Below are 12,565 nucleotides of genomic sequence, written 5' to 3'. Positions count from 1 at the left end.
TGGTATTCCCAGGCAGTCTCCCATCCAAGTACTAACCAGGCCTGACCCTGCTTAGCTTCCGAGATCAGGCAAGATCGGGGATCAAGAACTATTGGAGACTATTTTCCATTCCCCCTCCCCATGCTTCTGGATTTCCCCCCACCACCACCACAGCATGCAGCATCACCCATTTTGGCTTGGCTGCATGCTATGAGGGGGGTACCATAGGACTGGGCTTTGAGTCTGACTGGCATCCATTTTGCCCATCTATATTGCTGCCATCTTCAGAGTGAGGGTTGTGAAAAGATGTGCTGTTGTTCAGTCTTGTCATAAAATAATTATGTTTTATACGTGGTTCTATTCCCTTCTATATAATTTTGGTTCTGTGTAACTGTGTGTGGCATTTGTGGTTTGGGGCATTCATGGTTCGGGCCAGCATCCTGTTACCCTTTGTGGCCAGCTAGATGCCTCTAGGAAACCAACAGCTGAAGGTCAGCTCCCTGTCCCTCTATAGTTTTCCAGCAACTGGTGTTCAGATGTCTCTGGGGGTGGGGAGCAGAAAGCCATCAGGACAAGGGGCAGTAACTCGTCCACCATGTGTTTCTCATGGCCCCTCAAAGCCATCTAAGCTAGTGGCCATCACCACATCTGGTAGCAGTGGATTTCACAAATAAATTTGAGCAAAGAAGGCTTTCTTTGTGACTCTCCAAAATTGCCCACCCACCAGTTTCATTGACTGACCCAGCCTGGTTCTAGTGTGAGAGGTTGAAAAAGGTGATCTCCATCTACTTTCTCCATATTGTGCAAATGTTTTAAACCTCAGTCATTTGCAATCTTTTGCAAAACTTAAAAATCCCAAACATTGTGAGATGGTCTGGAGCTTTGTTTAAGTTGAGTTGGAAGTGAGAAGTACAGATCAGTTAAATATTGATGCATTACTTGATGCTAGGGGTGGGAGGGTCACCCATGCAGGGTTGATGATGAAGGTCATGTTCCTCTCAGCTCTTGTTTTTCGTTATAGGAAACCCACACTGTTGGAATGGAGTTAAAACTCATTTATCTTGTTGCAGCTCCCAAGGGATAGATTAGAATGAAGCTGTGGTTCTTTCATAGACCCACAAACGTCTTCTGTCTTCATTCTGGGTTGTGCTGGCAATTCTACACCACTACAAACGAATTTTCTATTAATGGGATCCTAGTAAATTCCAGTAGCTGAACCACACATGGGAGAAGCACAAATTCAGTGACTTCCCTTTCGGGTAAACTACTCAGTAAATATTTTGGATTTTGATTTGTGAAGGACCATGTCAACTTTTTTTTAACAAACCACCTAACCAAAACATCTAGGTTCCCTCCAAAGAACTTACGAATGCTCCCAAGCAGGCTGGCTCCTCTGTGAAGGTTGAGCATTCCTCTCCTTTGAACCAGCAACTGGTGTTTTGGACCAGTACAGCCTCAATGGGACGTCATCAAAAACCAGATTCTGGATGAGCAGTTTTGAGTCCTGTGAAGGTGGTATTCCATCAAACAACCACCTTACGAGTGCAAACTCACGGCAGATGTCATGTTTCTGGAGAAATGACCCCTAATTTCAGAACAACATACAGAGAACAAATCAAAAGACATTTAGCAGGTTAATTTTTGATGTGTGCAAATTCTTTGATGTGTGCAGGACAATGCTGCCCTCTTGGCTCTAGGTCAGGGATTTCAACCTTTTTCGTCTCATGGCACGCTGACAAGGTACTAAAATTGTCAAGGCAAACCATCAGTTTTTGGGCAATTGACAAGGCACACCATGCCGTTCGTGGCAGTCTCACATCCCCTGATGGCCCTACTAATAAATGACCCTCCCCCAAACTCCCAAGGCATATCTCCACACATAACCAGTGTGCTATGGCACAGTGGTTGAAAATGGCTACTCTAGGTGTTAAATAGTTTTTTTAGGGGAGAGGAGCATTCTCTCACATGCCCAGGATGCATTTTCAACTTTTACCCCTTTGCCCTGACATTATAAATAACGCTGACTGTGATGTGAATTTGGCAAGACAATATCCTGATAAGACTATGGGACCAGATCAGGGATGAAACAGGGATTTTGTTTGCTGTCTTGAGAAAACATTTACTGCGGCCCAATGTGATGGGCCATTAATGACATGGATCTCATAATCAGCTGTCAGACATGGTCCAGTGACTGCGAGTATATCATGCTGCCATCACACATTCTGGAGCCACAAACTGACATTTTTGGAAGATATACATTTAAGTTCCACATTATCCTTGAGAGCCAACAGGCTGCCCAATCCTTTGCTGCCCAGTGTCAGTGCTGCACTCGCAGTGCCAGTACTGGATGTTGCAAAAGTGCTGTTAGGCACTTTTCTGCCAGCAGGAGAGACCCAGCGCTGGTGGAGAGGCCAGCACCAGTCAGCTAAGCAGGGCAGGGTGGGGGGAAGGCAGGGAGGGGCAGAACTCAACAGAAGGCAAGCGGGCTGGTGGATGGATTGGGCCTAGGGGAGGTGGGGACAACAGCAGAGGCTGCTGCCAGCTCCTATCCCCACTCCAGAGCTGTGGAGCCCATGTGGGTCTCCTCGGTTCTGCATCAGCTCAAGGGCTAAGTAGACCCATCAGGGCCAGCTGCAGTCTACACATGACAAAGGAACCAATGTTCCCTTACTCTGAGGAAACCTCCAGCAGCTTCCCTGGCCCCACAGGATACAGTGATGTCCATTTCGGCGCCATTGTACTGCTAGGTGCTGGGCAAGTTTAGGTTTGGGCTGTTAGATTGGAACTGTGGCAAGAGCAAGGGTTTTTATTTACTCATTCATTCAAACCCTGCCTTTCACTAAATACCGCCAATGGACCCTTGATCCATCTAGTTCAGGATTGTCTATTAACCAAAGTGCCCCTCCTTTGCCCTCACCTCCCTCTTCTGGGCAGCAGCTCTGCTTGGTTTCAGGCTTATGGTCTTTTCCAGACCAACCTGGAGATGCTGCCAAGAGGAATTGAAATTGGAGTCTTCTGTGTGCAAAGCAGTCAAAGACACCCCCGGCACTCACATTTGGTTTCCCATATGATGGTGCTTCTCTGGGGCATCCAGATTAGCCCCAACCCACATTTAGGAAGGAGAGAAGACAGTTGCAAGACTATTGCAGGTTCCACTCCTCCAGCCATTTCAGGGCACTTTGAGAGAGTATGGTGTGCCCTGCATTTCACGTGAACAAAATAGAAAAAAAAATGTATATTAAGCGCAGGAAAGCTTACCAAGGCAAATAAGCAATCATGCAGTGTATCTGCAGCTTGTAGTATTAAACGGTCTGGGAATCCAGGAGGCAAGTCTGTCCTTGTGATGGCATAATAAATGCTCCATGGAAACAGTAAGGAAAAAATGAAGGTGCCGATACAGTAGGTCAGAGGAAACAGAATATCAGCAAATACCATCCTGTTTGCTCAGCAGAGGTAACTGGAGATCTTCCTTGTGGCATCAGAGACCTGCCTTCATAAAATCTCCCTAGTTGGTAGAGAGTAAAAAGACGTGTTCTGCCATCCTGTGATGAAATCATTAATAGTTGTGGTTTCTGGAAGGATTTTCCTTCCAATTTCCTTCCAGTTCTGAGGTGTTCAGGTTGATGGGGAGTTAGTCTCTTGGAGAGCTCTCTCTCTCACTCTCCTTGGGGTGCTTCAGGCTGGGCAAGTCAGGGACAGCCCACTCTCTGGTGAGCAGAGTGGGAGGCTGCTGGGGAGAGCCCCAGGGAAATAGAGAAGGGACCACAAATGAGATTGGCATGTCAGGTTTTGTTTATGTTAGTTTGTTCTCCCCGTCCAGTTACTGGGAGCTCTTAGTTTCTCTCAGGGAGGTTCACCTGTGAGCAGGGCCTCTGAAAGGAATTTTATCAGGGGGTACATAGTTTCTTTTGGGCCTGTAATGTCCATAGCGGGAGGTGGCCCCTTCCCTGGTGTTGTAGGCGAGCGCGAGGGGCTTACCCGGTCCTTGAGCGATGGTCGGCGACAGATTAACAGATGGGAGGCAGGTACAGTTGTTCGACACAAACGGTTTAATAGCGTCAGCCATTTCACATTCATGAGGACTGTTCCTTCACAGGCCTACATACATTATGCCGACTTGTGGCGACAATGTTGGATGGTCCCTGGACCTGACCCTCCCCGATTCTGGGCGTTCTCAGCACCAGCCTTCAGCTCCGAATCCCCGGGCCCAAGGTCAGGGCTCTCGGGGGATATAACCCTACTGGTCGGGGTCCAGCTGCCTGGCCTCTGGAGGGCCCCTGCTGTCTCTGTGCCGGTTCTCCAGCCAGCTTGCCCCCATGGGGTATAGTGGGCTTCAATGCCCCGTCTCCATGATCCCGTCTCTCTAGGGGTCACCCTCTGTGTCCAGGAGGGTCCTGGGTCAGGGAAATCTTCCCCCCAGTCTCCTCTTTCCAGGGCGGGTCCCCTGCCTCTGGAGGCCTCTCTCCTTTCCCTTAGGCAGGGATGCTGCTTTCCCTCTTGCTTTCCTCGGGCCTTACTCCCCTCTGGAGAGGAGCGACCTCTCTCTTCCCTCTCCAGGCTCCTTATGAGGCCTCTTCCCTCTTGGGCTGGCCCCACCCCTCCTAACCATGTGCCTGCCTGGGGTTCCCAGCTGGTCCTTATTCCTCCTCCCGCGTAGGTGCTCTGTACAGGACCCCAGTCCTCAAGTACTCGGGTTTTACTCTTGAGGAGGCCTCTACCCCCAAGGAGACCCCTGTTCCTGGGGAGCTCCCAGCTGCCTGGGCTGGATCCTGGTGACAGGGCCCCTTCCCAAAGGTGGGGAGGGCAAAACAGGGGGAGGGTAGCGACAGCTGGAATAGTCTTTGGAGTTCAGGTCTACTTGACTTCCCAATGCAGAACCCAGGTCTATCTGCCCAAGGGTCTATCAGCAGCTTGATACAGTAATATGGAAAACCAAACACTCTCCTAAGTCTCGCTAAAAACTTTTAAATATATACAATATATACAATCATTCAGTGCTTTTTTTGTAAAAAAAAAAAAAGTGCAGGAACTCACAACTTGTTAATCTTTTATTTAATTTATTTATTTTTAAACCATTTTTTATTGGAGAAATATTATTATTAACAGTAATATTAGGTATTATTATTAATAGGTAATAAGATACAACTAGACAACACGTGATTAACATGTACAGAGAGGATAACAAAAAGGCATTCAACACTATTGAACACAGATATATTAAAAATAAAATATTGAAATGAATGGGGACCTACCTGAAATTGGCTCATGACCCACCTAGTGGGTCCCGACCCTTAGTTGGCAACCTTCAGTCTCGAAAGACTATGGTATCGCGCTCTGAATGGTGGTTCTTGCACAGCGTCTAGTGGGTCCCGACCCACAGTTTGAGAAACTGTTCTAATGTAAAATGCACTAAAATACACTGTGCCTACAGTTATCAAGTTAACCACTCTTTGCCATTGGCAAAAAATAGTTCAGGATGATCTTTAATCTATATCAAAGACTTGCAAAACTGAGGGTCAGAAAAACATTTTATCAAAATTTATGGTGGTTTTTTATGAGTTTGGATTGCTGATTCCAAAAATGGCCATAGCATAGGCTTCCTCATGTGGAAGCTCCTTGAACCATTCACTGACGAGACTATGCCATATTTCCAAAACTAGAAATGATAGGGGAAAACTGATGCCATTTTTGGAATCAGCACCCCAGTGGTGTCACTAGGATTCGCATCACCCGGTGCAGGAGGCCTATGCGTCACCCCATGCAGTGGGCAGGGCAACACCCCAGGTGGTGGGCATGGTGATGTACCATCACCCTGCCCCCACCGGTTTATTGGCTGTACCTTTTGTTAGAACACAGATATTTCAATGTGGTTTGTTTCATTGCATTCTGCATGAAATTACGCATAGATTGATATAAAACATGATAGTATTGTTCCTCAAAATTCTGATTTTAGTGATTTTGAAAACTTGTAGAGTTACACACACCCCTGTGTCAACTTACTAACAACTTATGGCAGCAGTTCTCAAACTTTTAGCACTGTGTTTTACCAGATTCCAAGGCTGAGCTCTGCCTGGAGAATTATGCCCACTTTAAGCAAATTAGCTCCCCTTCTTTCCCTCAACAAATGACCCTGGTTCTGCCCTGCAGTCCTGCTGGACCCCACCTCCAGGGTAGCTCACCTGTTCAACCTGCAGAGTTCCTCTCTCCTGCCAGCAGCCTCCTGCCACTACAGCAGACCCTTGGTCCTCAGCAGGTCTTAGGCACAGCAGCCACATACCAAACTCCAGTGTCTCCAGCAATCTGTTCCAGCAGTCTCCAAAGTCCATTCACCAATCAGTCCCCCAGCAGTCCATTAGCCATCAATTCCTTAGTCCTTTAATCCAGTCTCCCCTGCCTCAAGCTTTCCTCCTTCCACTGCCCACCAACCCTTCCTGCCTCAGGTGTTCCTTATATCCCTGAGGGCCCTATTGCCTTCAAGTGGCTGCAGCTGTGCAGCACACTCCCTGGAAGCCCAGGCCTTACCCTTAAAGGGGCCACTGCTGACACCACAGCCTACCTCCTTCCGTGGCAGTGGTAGCAAAGAAGAGATCTTTTTTCTCTGCTACCATTGCGTCTGCTGAGAACCGTCCAGTAGAGCTGTTCCCTGTAGTACGGGGCCTCCTCCATCAGGCCCCTCCAGTAGACCAGGAGGAACACACGGTCAGCCGCTGTGACGTGTTTGCACAACATTTCGCAGCTCTGGGAAGGGCAGGGCTAGCTCCACAGCTGTAATCAATCAAGGCCAATGGAGACTTGGATAGACACCTGAACTTCATTTGACCTTGATGGGACTTTGTATGGACATGGGCTAATGAGGTAGTTCACAACTGAGCTGCATCTTGGATAATAGGATTTATAAGGACAAAAGGCAGCTTCAGAAGGAGAAAGGACCCCCGCACAACCAGACCTACAGGACACAGACTGGACCTACATGGACAAAGGGAGAAGGGGACTGCCAAAACTCTGCTGGAGGTCACAGGGAGAAGAGAACTGCCAGAACCCTGCTGGAGGAGACACTCTGCTGGAGAAGACAGAGGAAGAGACTGCCTGAACTCTGCTGGACAGAGGAAGGACTCTGCTGCAGTGGACTGCTACTGGGAAGACTGAACTGGGAAGACTGGACTGTGGAGATTGGACCAGATGGTTTGGACCTATACCCACTAAGTTAAGTGTTGGGGAGGAAAAACTTCTGGACAAGAGGAATTGCAGGCAGTGTCTGTGTTTGTAGCAATAAATTTTGTTAATTGCTCAAACTGATAAGGAGTTCTGTGTTCATGCCTTTGCACATCGCAGCTGCTGTCTTTGAAGTGGAGGTGTTAATTAGCCAAAGGCATTGGAAGAAAGAGGATTTTTTGGATGGGACACCTAGTAATTTCTGCTTAGTAGGGACTAAACATGCATTATTATAATCTCTTTTAGGCAAAACCTTTACATCCGTCATTCCATTGATTGTATTCACTGGAAGTTTTCCCATCTCATCAAAATGATTACTGAAATGATTAATTTGGTCCTTTTTGCCATTGCTTTAGGTTTCGTTTAGCTCCTGAGCATCTGTATCCAGTACCGATGAAAGATTGCCTCAGTGCTGCTGTACACTTTCTGAAGCACGCTGAGGATTATGGAGTCGACCCCAATCGCATTATTATTGGTGGGGACAGCACTGGCAGCACATATTCTACAGTCCTTGCCCAAGAATTGGTGACCTGAGTGGATCTCCCAAGGTTCCAAGCACAGATCATGCTCTACCCATTCCTCCAGGCCCTGGATTTCAATTTGCCTTCTTATCAACAATACCACTCAACTCCTACTTTACCCAAAAAGTTGGCAGGCCAGCTTTCTCTCAGGACTCTTGGTAAGAAGGTAAGAGATATGGATGCACTTATGAAGAATGCCCATGTTCCTGAGGTCATGAGGGTGAAGTACATCAAATGGATTAGTGCCGACCTCATTCCGGTTGAGTTCAAGGTCAAGGCCTCTGAGCCCCCATTGCTTGCTCCATTTTCAGAAGAACTGTATGAAGTGTGCAAGTCAGCATTCGAGACCAGGTTTTCCCCACTGTTAGCTGATGATGAGATTATCCAGCAACTGCCTGAGACTTTCCTTTTGACATACGAATATGACTTTCTCAGGGACGACGGACTTTTGTACAAGAAACGCTTAGAGGACAACGGTGTGCCGGTGACCTGGTATCACATTAAGGATGGTGTGCATGGGATCTTCCATCAATTTGAATGTTTGTTTCTTGAATTTCAATGTTCAAGGGACAGTATTGAACGTGTGATGCATTTTTTACAATGTCTCTGACAAAAATTGCTGCAGAGAAACAGTCATTTGCTTTTACTTAACCCAAACTGTTTGACAATCAAGTCCTTCATGTCATTTCTGTAAGGTGGAGGGTATTTCACTGTTGATGTTCATGATCAAGAGTTTGCTGAATTGCTCGATTACTGTAATGCTAACATTTTCAAGACTGGCAATACAGTAGCTGTAGCAGCCAGGGGACGGCAGCAATAATAGTCATGTAGGGGAGGAGTGGAAACCCCCAAGAGGATGAGCTAACAGAGCTTTTCTTTTTTCACTGCTAACTTTTGGAAAAGGAGGTCCAAGTTTAAGTGCTTCCCATAGGATGTTTCTTCCAGGCATGAAAGCAATCATTTTGACCTTTGCAGACTCCTTATCAAGCAAAGTTTCACCAAGCAGAGGGTGAAAAGCACAGAGGAGGGGGACTAACTGAAAGAGTGAAAACAGAAGGGGAACATTTGGAAACTGGTGCACATGGGTTTTCCTCCTAGTGCTGGCTTTCTGCTGGTTTAGTAGACAAAATATACCGGTGACAAAAATTGTGCTGCTCGAAACCATATAAGAAAAAGAACCTTGTCTTTTTCAGACAGAGACCTATCTTTTTGCTCTGCTCTGTGCTTTACCTGCTTCTCATTTTAAGCTGAATCCCACTGAATAAAAGTGTTCAAACTTGCAACCTGCTGTGTATCAACCCTGCATCAGGTGTCGAAGACGTTCACTAGGAGCACCTGACAAATGTTGGGCTAACACTGGGAGGAGAGCAGAGTAGAAGCACCCCAATTGGAAATGTCCTATCCTCACAAAAAATAATAATAATAATAATAATAATGGGTTTCTTCATTTGGCAGGTACATCTTATAATATCATATCAGGCTGGAGCTCCAGATGTTCCAGTCAGTGATCCCAGTCAGAGCCTGTGAATGTGGACCAGGCATGGAAAGAATCTAATGTATATGCAAAATCCAAAAGAAAAGGGATGAAACGAAATGGGGAAATGGGGGAGGGGGAGCAGACTGATGGGAAGTGCCTGAATTCAGCTGGCTGGATGAAAAGAAAATAGTGACCAAACCGGAAACGATGACTAGTAAGGTCCAGCAGGCACTACTCCAGATCAAAGCACACAAACTCCCAAGGTCTGAGCAAACGGGGAGATTTGAGCTTACCTGTGAATTCCCCTTCTCGGTGGTCTCCATGGCAGGGTCAGTCCTTGACATCTGGGAAGCTCCTCCCTCTCAGGCAGGCAGGTCAGGTTACAAAGTCTTCCTGAGGGGAGGGGCTCCCTTGATTCTCTAGACTATAAAAGCTATGATGGCACCTCCCAGATCAGCTCTGTCTTGGACTTGCTCAGGTAGATGTCCGTCCTTAAAGTCCAATGTGTCGAAAAGCCATCCGGATGAACTCCGATGACCTAAATCTCACCATTTGGAACCAAGAAAGGTGAGAACCATACTGTACCCCAGTTCAAGGACCTAATGAGGACCTGTCAGGGATGTTTTGTCCTTATCATCTACCACCACATTGTTTTGTGTTTGCTGTCTTTTTTTTCATATGCTTCAGGCTGTGAGGTTGGGTAGACTGACCCTTTATTAATAAAAAGCTTTATTCCCCTCAAAGGGGAGAACAACCAATATGACCTGGGAACCTGTGTCAATATTCCAGGGTTGGAACTAGGCATTTCTTCTAGCTGCATAGGCAGAGGCCATGGATCTTGCAGCAAACTGACAAGCATCAAGAGGGGCATCTGTGGAAAAGGTTACTTACAAAGCAATTTTCCTCAGCACCTTCTTGACACTCCTGGATAGGTTGTGGTCTGAAATGGCCTGCTCTTCTGCCCCCAAAAAGGTAGCTTTAGACATTAGGAGGTTAGTGGCAGCTGCCTTGAAAGCATAAGAAGAGGTTCTAAGTCTCTCATTCATATCATAAACCTTTATTTGCATTTAAAACAATTAAATACGCAAGGTAGAAAAAATAGCATTTTTAACTTCATTGTAGAGCTTGCCTTCATTAACACATCCCAAACAATATTTCACAAGCGACTACATTTTGTGATAACAGCCACCAGGAAATCTGCTACCAAGCTGGTAGTTACTTCAGAGTTATCCTCAAGGAGGAAGCCAACATGTCCTTCAGAGGGGCCAATAAAGTTAGATAAAATTGACTCTAATAGGCGTTCGCGAAGGTAACTATAAGCGGAGAAGCAACACAAAATATGGGCGACTGTATCAGGTTCCAGGTGGCAAAATTTGCAAATTCTACACTCGTGGAATATTTTGAAACCTTCCAGAAAGGACTGAAGAAGGGAAAATATTAAATCTTGCAAGCATAAAGGCTCATCTCTTGCCAGGATTCACTAACATCTGGAAATAGCTGAGACCATGACCAAAAGAAGGAGTCAGGCCAAAGTAATGGGGGGAGGGGCAGGTGGGGTTAAGGTTACGAATAAGTGACTGAGTTTCTTCCTCCCATAATTTTGTTCCTAAGATTAAATACACTTGATTAAGGTCAGTGTCTGCAAGAGATTCCAAGGAAAGGCCCATATTTTGAAGTTTTACTTCAAAAAGTCTGTGCCAGGTGGAAGTGTAAGGGTCCTTTAGAAGATCAATAAGCAAGGAATCAGGATGGATGTTAAAATGAAGATGTAGTCAAAATTTGAAGGCCAAGGACCATGCCATAGTCGAGGGAAGATGGATGCCTGTCTTGCCACAGCTTCTCCCACTGGGCCTTGTGCCCGCTTAAGGCTGATTAGTTTCCCTTGTTAAACTCACCAGTGCAGCAAGCAAAAGTCAGAGTCCAGTTCCAGTCCACAGATTCCAAGTAAGCCAGTCAAATCAGTCAGAGTATCCAAGTCAGAGTCCAAAGTCAATAAGCCAAGTCACAGTCCGAGGTCAGATTCCAAAGTCAATAAGCCAAGTCAGTCAGTCTCCTCTCCTACCTCCAATGTGCACTTCCACAACCCTTCCTGCCTCAGGTGCTCCTTATATCCCTGAGGGCCCTATTGCCTTCAAGTGGCTGCAGCTGTGCAGCACAATCTGCTGGATGCCCAGGCCTTACCCTTAGAGGGGCCACTGCTGACACCACATCTACCCCCTCGCCAGATCGCCCAGGATTCCAATACAACACCCAACTCAAGGATCATCTTCAATAACCTAATCATATTAGGTACACCCAAAATCTTAAAAAGGAGGCCACCATCTGATCTAATTCCCAATTAACAGCTTCAATCCAGATCAGGGCCCCATATAGTAACTGACTCATGATCTTAGCCTGAAGGATCTGCAATGCTGCAGGGACGTATTGATTACCACTATTATAGTGGAAACGAGCGACTGCATTAAGGTGGAGTACAGCTGATGCTTTTGCCAATTTCCTATGTAAGGACCAGTTAAGTGGATGGTGAAAAGTGATCCCCAAATATCTAAATGATCTTACTTGTTCAAAGGAGTTATTACCAATATTCCAGGGTACAGGTTTCCAAGGCTTAGAGAAGACCAATATTTTTGTCTTCACTGAGTTAATTAACAAGTCATTGGACTTACAATAGGATTGGAATGCTATTAATAGCTATCACAGTCCAGTTCTAGAAATGGAGAGCAGAACAGCATCATCCGCATATAGCAGAATAAGTAAGGGAGTGTGATTCAGAATAGGGGCAAATTTTTCACAACGAGTCAAGTAGGGGTGCAGATCTGCCAGAAAAAGGTTAAATAATAACAGGGCTAAAATACAGCCCTGGCACACCTCCTTAGTTATTGGTATCTTATTTGAAAGAGAAGCATTTTGGTTAGTCTGAATAATTAGTTCCTTAGTTATTGGTTATTAGTTATTGGTATCTTATCCTTAGTTATTGGTATCTTATCTGAAAGAGAACCACTTTGGTTAGTCTGGAAATAATTAGAAGAGTGAAGTTTGCAGATTAAAAAAGTAAATGAAGATCAATCCCCCAAGAAGCTAATTTGTTCCACAGAAGTTCCTTGTTAACTGAGTCAAAAGCACGCCGTAAATCAATAAAAGCCACTTAAAGTTTGCCCTTAAAATAAGTTGAGTATTTCTCAGCAAAAAAGGATTGTAAAAGTGCATGATGTAAAGTACACGAACCCAGGCGGAAGCCATTTTGTTCTCTACCAGGAACGCGCTTTTCATGGGCCCAATCTGTTAAACGCTTTAACAGGTGCCTAGCATAAAGTTTCCCAATCAAAGAGAGCAAACTAATTGGCCTGTAATTTCCCGGAATAACAGGATCACCTTT

General features: G+C 45.8%; 1 pseudogene; it reads left to right on the top strand.

Annotated features, from left to right (window-relative positions):
• The first annotated feature begins 4,088 nt into the window (after positions 1 to 4,088).
• On the top strand, positions 4,089 to 8,322 carry LOC136660282 (arylacetamide deacetylase-like 3; annotated as a pseudogene).
• Positions 8,323 to 12,565: the final 4,243 nt, after the last annotated feature.

This window comes from Tiliqua scincoides, chromosome 9 (assembly GCF_035046505.1).
Source record: "Tiliqua scincoides isolate rTilSci1 chromosome 9, rTilSci1.hap2, whole genome shotgun sequence".
Classification (NCBI taxonomy): domain Eukaryota; kingdom Metazoa; phylum Chordata; class Lepidosauria; order Squamata; family Scincidae; genus Tiliqua; species Tiliqua scincoides.
This window is presented reverse-complemented; position numbering and strand designations above follow the sequence as displayed.